Below are 7,128 nucleotides of genomic sequence, written 5' to 3' on the forward strand. Positions count from 1 at the left end.
GCACTTCCCCATTTCGTGGTTTGTCCAGGTTCTCAAATACACCTGTACCGGAGTCCATGGAGTCACATTCATCTGGTAATGCTTATTGTAATCAATGCGAGGACAAAAAATTCCTCGTCACAAAATCGCAGACCAAAGTTGGAATTAAAATTGATAAGGGGATTATGGTAAATAAATACACACTTCAATTTTCGAATTTTACCGTTATCATTAGGATAAGGGTATCAAAAAATGTTTATTTATATTCATACTTTCCTTGAAATCATCATACTCATAGTTTTGTAGCGTAGTGATAATAATAATAATATTCTTACATCTTAATATAATATATCATCATTGTATATTCATGTGTTTGCATGTGATGCATAAATGAACGTACACATGTATACATATGTACGTACGAAAAAATCGTACATTCGTATAAACGTATACACTATATGCATGTACAATGTCGGATACGGATCCGCATATCTACCTATGTGTATATGGACACATATACTCATCACGATACAATTGTTCTCGAAGTTTTACCTTGTCATATTCAAATGTAACCCATAGTAAACATACAAAAGCGGTATAAAGCTCGATCCTCACACGCTGTTCGTATAATAATTAGGATAATAATTTTTCTATCACTAGTTACGGTTACAAGTAAACCTATTCTTCCAATTTTTTTTTCTCATTTTTAGTACAAAAAATTATGATGAATGATGTTGTGAATTTTTAATGAAAAGGTGATTCTACCAAGTAGTATAATATATACGATTTTTGCACACACGCTGTCCTCTCCCATGTTTCAATCTCACATTTCTTCATCTCTTCCTCCGTTTTTTTTCGCAATTGCCATTGAACCAGTTTCAGTTTGCCAAATTCAGGCCAAGATTTTCGAATCCACTCCTCCGACCACCAACAGGAGAGAGAGCTTCAATTTACTGATCAGAATATTGCATTTTGAATTAAGAGTCAACAGAGAGGCGCAGTAGCAATTACGTCGCAACTTGTTAGTTGCACGGATGCGTACACACAATGTTGGCTGAAATTAATAATATTACATGTAAATGTCTGCATATGTCTGCAGTGTTCGCGTGTTTCTCTCTGTGTGTGCACACACACATATCATATATATTTATAATTCATAAAATCATGATTACATCACTGTAAGGTATTCATCATCGACCACAAATCCTTCGTTATTCGCGACTATAGCGCGCCTGCAATCTTTATCCTTCAATGGTGCTGGCGGGCAACCAAGTTCCCCGAGATTGCGACTTTCTCATTTATGGGAGGCAGATTGGAAATTTAATTAATCGGGGGGAACGTCGCGCTCGGCGTGTTCGTCAAATTGCGTAACGCATACATAATTTTTTATTCTCGTATCTTTTTTCCTTCGCTACTACTCAACGCTTATTTCATTCTTGGATCGTACTGTTTTGCAACGATCTTCAGCTTTTTTATATCCAGAGGAGGAAACGCGGAAATTTTTCATCCTCGTTTTCCCCCGATAGGACACAACAGGGAAAAGAGACAAAATCAAAACGACAATATACATGTACACATCACTACACGCATTTATACAGTATAATGATAGCAGGTACTTAAAACAAAAATATATCTCGATACATTTAAAATATCTACTTTGTCACTAATTATATAATTATAACCGTAATCGCCAAACGCCCAGCGTCCAGCCTCGCAATTTTTTGAGCACACTTCTTTATTCAATTGAATTTTTTTCCACGTTTACTTTACATTGTTTCTTGTTTTTTTTCTTTTTTGCTTCTTTCCCCCTCATTTCCAGAGTTTCCAAATTCATTACTTCGTTTAGTTTTCTCGTTTATTTGTAACGATTAATATCTTATTATTACTTTTTATACATTTTGCGAAACACGATAGCGCGACGGACTAGTGCGAAGAAATATTTGAATAAAAAGAAAGAGAATACAATCCTCGGTTCATCGAGGAATGAATAAACACAGTTTTGTCTGTATCATATTTTGCTATGTCTACAAGGATTTTCTGCACGCACCCCAACCAGAAACGATCGAACGAAACAGCGATTTTCAATTGAAAATACACATTGCGAAGTAAAGTGCAAGCCAAACTGTGAGACACAAGTTTTCTCCCCGATTCGTTAGTTAATCGTTTTTGCAAGCCAGTATCGCCGACACATTTTCTCAGCTTGCAATCGCCGGTTGATACACAATTTTTGAAAGACGTCTTCGTTATACTTTGGTTTGCCCCGCCAACAAAAGGTACGTAGTAGTATCTAGTAACCCGAGTTAGACTCTCACCTTCATCAAAGCCAACCAAACGAGTATAATACACAACTACAAATACAAATAATTAAACATCAACTCTTATACTCTTAAAATACAATAATAATGTTATAATATTTGTGTATACAATACGATTTATACACGCCTCATCATATACGCCAGTTTCTCTGTTTGCCTGCGACAGTAATATAATCGTAATGATCATTATTCAACATTTCACATCCTCGACTCTGTGTCACAAATGCAAATAAGAAAATCCTATTACGTTTCTTCGTTTCGTTTGGATCCTGGTTGCCTGAAACTAATTTCAGACATTTTCACATCAAAAGGGATTAGTAAGTTATTCTGTGTGCTTGTGTATGTATGTGTGTGTGTTTTACGTGAAATCTTTAATAAACGGATTATTGTTCCACAAACGAATCGAAACGAATCGCCTGGGACAGAAGCAGTAGCTTCTTCAGATACTTACCAATCTAAGAGACAGACAACGACACGACATTTCAGGAAAATTCATTCTACACGTAGCCTTACACAAACAAGTCATTCATTTTCTCGACGTTTCTTAATCAACCTTTCATTTTACACAAATATTACCAATTGGGGCGAATTTTATTATTTATACGTACTTGGGACGAATTAGGACATTTTGCAGTTTTCTTATAAGTGCGAATTTGGAAAACGCAGAGACGCGGTTTCACTAATCGTGAAATAGACGATTTTCGTTTGGACTCGAAGTCGGCATCGGCAACGAATTTACTCAGTAAGCTTTTTCAATGCGTGTTTTTTTGATTTTTTGATTTTTTTTTTTAGATTTTCAATATCTTTTTAGCAAAAATATAAATCTTTCGTTACCAGTATATCGGGCGGCACGGTTTATTCGAGACTCGATTCTCAACACGTATATTCGAATTATCAAGCAATTCTTGAAGATTCGAATATGGAGTCTCGAAAAAAACACCGTTGTTATCATTAATATTAATATTGATACGAATAAAGTTCTTTTTTTTTTCTCTCTCACTTTTTCTTACGTCACTGACAAACTGAGCAAGTTCTTTTCAAAAGTTTGCATCGATCAAAAATATGCAATAATCCCATACCCGCTTCGAATCGTTACAAGAATTTTCATACGTTCACTGTGAAACGAGCAATAATCCGCGTTTTCTCTACATTAATTCGTATTACAATTTATTAGACGTATCAATTACAGAATGGAATTTAAACTTGAGCATTTACGCGATTATGTTTTACACGCAGCATTAATGCTGCGGGGTCACCCATAATATGCATTATAAACACCTAGCTACGTATGTATAATAATAATAATAATAATAATAATAATACATTATACTTATTACGTCGGTGAGTGATTGTACAGAGGTGATCATATTATGAAGGGTGATATTTGACGCGAGAAAGATTTGCGTAGAATGAATACGATCTAAAGTGTTGTGTATGATTTTGATTTCGTTTTTCTTTTGAAATATTTTTTTTTTCATTTCTTTTTTTTTTTTTATTTTTTTTTTTTTCTTGTAAACCAAGTTTTTCATTATTTTTCCCCGAAATCGTGTGTAGAAAGTCATGAAGTTGGGAGTATCATATGTTTCTCGAGTCTTATTTTCGGCAGTAACGTTTATACATACATATACATGTATGTACATGTAATTACATGTAAGTATGTATATATATATATACATATATAAATCGTCAAGGCTGTATTCCAATCGAAAAATATGACATTAATCGTAATGATAATGATAATAATATTCGTAAGAATAATATTGACAATAATAAACTATCATCGTATCTCGTATTTATTACACGATAATCAATAGAGCTAGAATATATTATACAGGACTAACTTGGAACGTTGGAAATCACCTTTTTTATCATTCTTGTGTAAAGACTAAAAAAGAAATCGAATTCATCACCATAATATGTGTAGTGAAATTCAAAGAAACGGGGGATCGGGAGTCGATCTATTCGTGCATACATATGTAATAAGCTGAATTGCATTTACAGTCTAAACGGTAGACGTTAAGCTGCATTTTTCGAAAATCAATCAGAACACAGCCTGAAAAAAAGGCGTTGTATGAAATCGTTACCTGTACTCGCATTCGTAACGAAATTTTTTTTCAAATGCTACGCCGAAGATAAAAACTGCCTATTTTTTTTTTTTTTTTAAATCTTTTTTTTTTCTTTTTCTTTGACACTATAAAAATGATCGCAAGACGTACGCTTGGGCTGTTTTTCTGCATTTTTTCACAACGTTACGCATTTCCACGATTAATTACTCTCTGGTATCGGTGTGTAATTGGCTGATTGGACTGCACGCGTATTTTGGCAGATGAGGGTTGCTACTGTTAGATGTGTATATATCGCGCATTATTAATTTTTAAACACATATATAGTATATTCTGATGAATGTGTGTACGTGTATGTGTTCATAGTTATATAATATGTATATATGTACGTAAATATATACATATATATATATATATATATATATATATATATATATAATATATTTGGGAAGCATGCAACAACATCGATTTATAATTATATGCGAGCTTCAAAAATCTAAGGAAAATCAAGTATGCGATACGGTGTATCAATTGATTGCACGTCAGCATAAAGTATGCGGTATCAATTATTTGTAGCAAAGAGTGACATTCGTCGGACGTTCGCAAGGCGAACTGAGAATTATTGTAAAAACAACAAGTCATCGGATTACATTGTTTTTCTTAGTGTTATAATACGTATATCGTATTCATGTAGGATCGTCAAAAAGAAATACGTGAATCATCTTTGCCTTGAGTCAACTAATAATGAATATAATATTGTAGGTATTATAATATTCACCATATTGATGATGATGATGATAATAATAATATTAATAATAATAACGTGTATTACTCAGCGTAACGCGAGTGATTTTCTATAGTCATTATACATGTGTTATTATATTTCAGTGTTCATTGTTACGTAGATATATTATGTGTATATATATATATGTATATATATTGAGGAATATAAATAATTTATTATATCTGGATGTAATACGGTATAATAATATATATCGTGTGTAATAATGTTTATAATTCCTAGACCAGAGAAAACATCGTTAAACCTTATCTTCATTTCATATTACTCTTTTGTCATTTATTTATTTATTTTATTTTTTTCCATTTGTCTTTGTGTTTCAATTATAATAATTATTCATTTCTTTTGCATATTCACTTATTTATTTATTTTTTCCTCTACCTCTACCTCTTCCCTGCCCTCGCATAATATTCAATTACTCCGCGCTTCACATTTTTGTGTGTTTCTTTGTTTTTTTTTATTTTTTTTTTTTGCTTTTTGTTTTGTTTAGTTTTGTATCATTCATTGTTCAATATAATATTTTATTACAAAAATTTGTACTCTTATTGGGGGTGGGGGAGGGGGCGGGAGGGGATGTTGTTTTCAATAAGGGACGTAGCTGCCTCGTATATTTGGGAACATTTTACTCACCGATTTGTTATTCGATATAGTTATGTAGAACAAATCAATCTACTTCGGCTTAGCGGTATTTAACTATATAGTTAATCGGTTACGTAGACTAAATACATAAGTTATATACACTTATTGCACGATTATAAATTGAATTTTATTCAATCGAAAGCAATGTATGCATACGACGTTATTCGTGACGTACGTATATTGTAATATATGAAATATGACGAATTGGACAAAACACCATGATAATTTTCTCCAATTCCATCATATTTTTAATATACGTAAGTGTACGTATTAATGTGTGAAAATGTCCCAATTTTATTAAGAAGTCAGCCAGGTCGCCCGTACAATAATAATACACACATATTTCATATGTGTCATTACGTGTATATTGTATATACAATAACGTTACAAAATTAGAGCGCCGGAGCGTCAAGATTGCCGTTGAACGCAAGGCCGCCGGATATGAAATAACAAATCAAGTATTTCGTTTAATTATAACAAATTCAACGCATTGTGTAGATTTTGAATTCCACGGAAATCGGCCGTATTTTTCAGTCTGCGTTTTGCCGCAGTAGGGCGTTAAATTTTGATTATAAAGAGTTTTCGCGTTAACGAGGGAAAATGATAATGTTCGAAAAGCAGAACCCAGATCAAATATTGAGAAAAAGTGGGGGGAAAAAAAAAAAAAACAGAATTACTTTGCTGCTTTTAATTCCTGCACAGCGTTAATGTTTATTATTCAAATACGATTCCGTTCTTCGTTATTGCCGTTATATATTTTTGTAGGTGTATATCATGATAAATCGGCGAGAAGTGAAGAAGAGAAAAAAGAGAGAAAGAAAGAGAGAGACGCGGCGATAAAGAGGAAAAGTATCTTCCGTCATCGTCCGAATATGTATATGTATACCAAATATATATATATATAAATACATAACGAAAAGAAGAAACACTTTGTTTGCCCAGCACTTGAGACGGCGGCTAATTAAATTAAACAGTGAACGCATTGAGAAGTGGATTTGGTCCTCCTCTTTTACTTTTTCTCTCTATCTCCTTTTTATCCCGATTCTTCTTTTCATCCGACCGGCAGACGCGTTCCAAAGAAGCGAAGAAAATAACTGATAACAAAAATAGAATGCGAGAAAGAAAATTCATAAAAAAAAAAAACAAAAAAAAAAAACACAGAAACGCGACCAAAGTTAAAATAAATATTTATTTTTCAACGAATCCGATCAACTGCACAGCTGCAGTTTTTATACAAAGAAAAGAAACACTCGGGTATGTAAAAAAAAATTGAATAATTTTACTCTCTGCGAGTGATTGGCAAGTATTTCGCGTGAAGTTTCTCAAAATTCTT

Source organism: Neodiprion fabricii, chromosome 4, assembly GCF_021155785.1.
Source record: "Neodiprion fabricii isolate iyNeoFabr1 chromosome 4, iyNeoFabr1.1, whole genome shotgun sequence".
Lineage (NCBI taxonomy): Eukaryota > Metazoa > Arthropoda > Insecta > Hymenoptera > Diprionidae > Neodiprion > Neodiprion fabricii.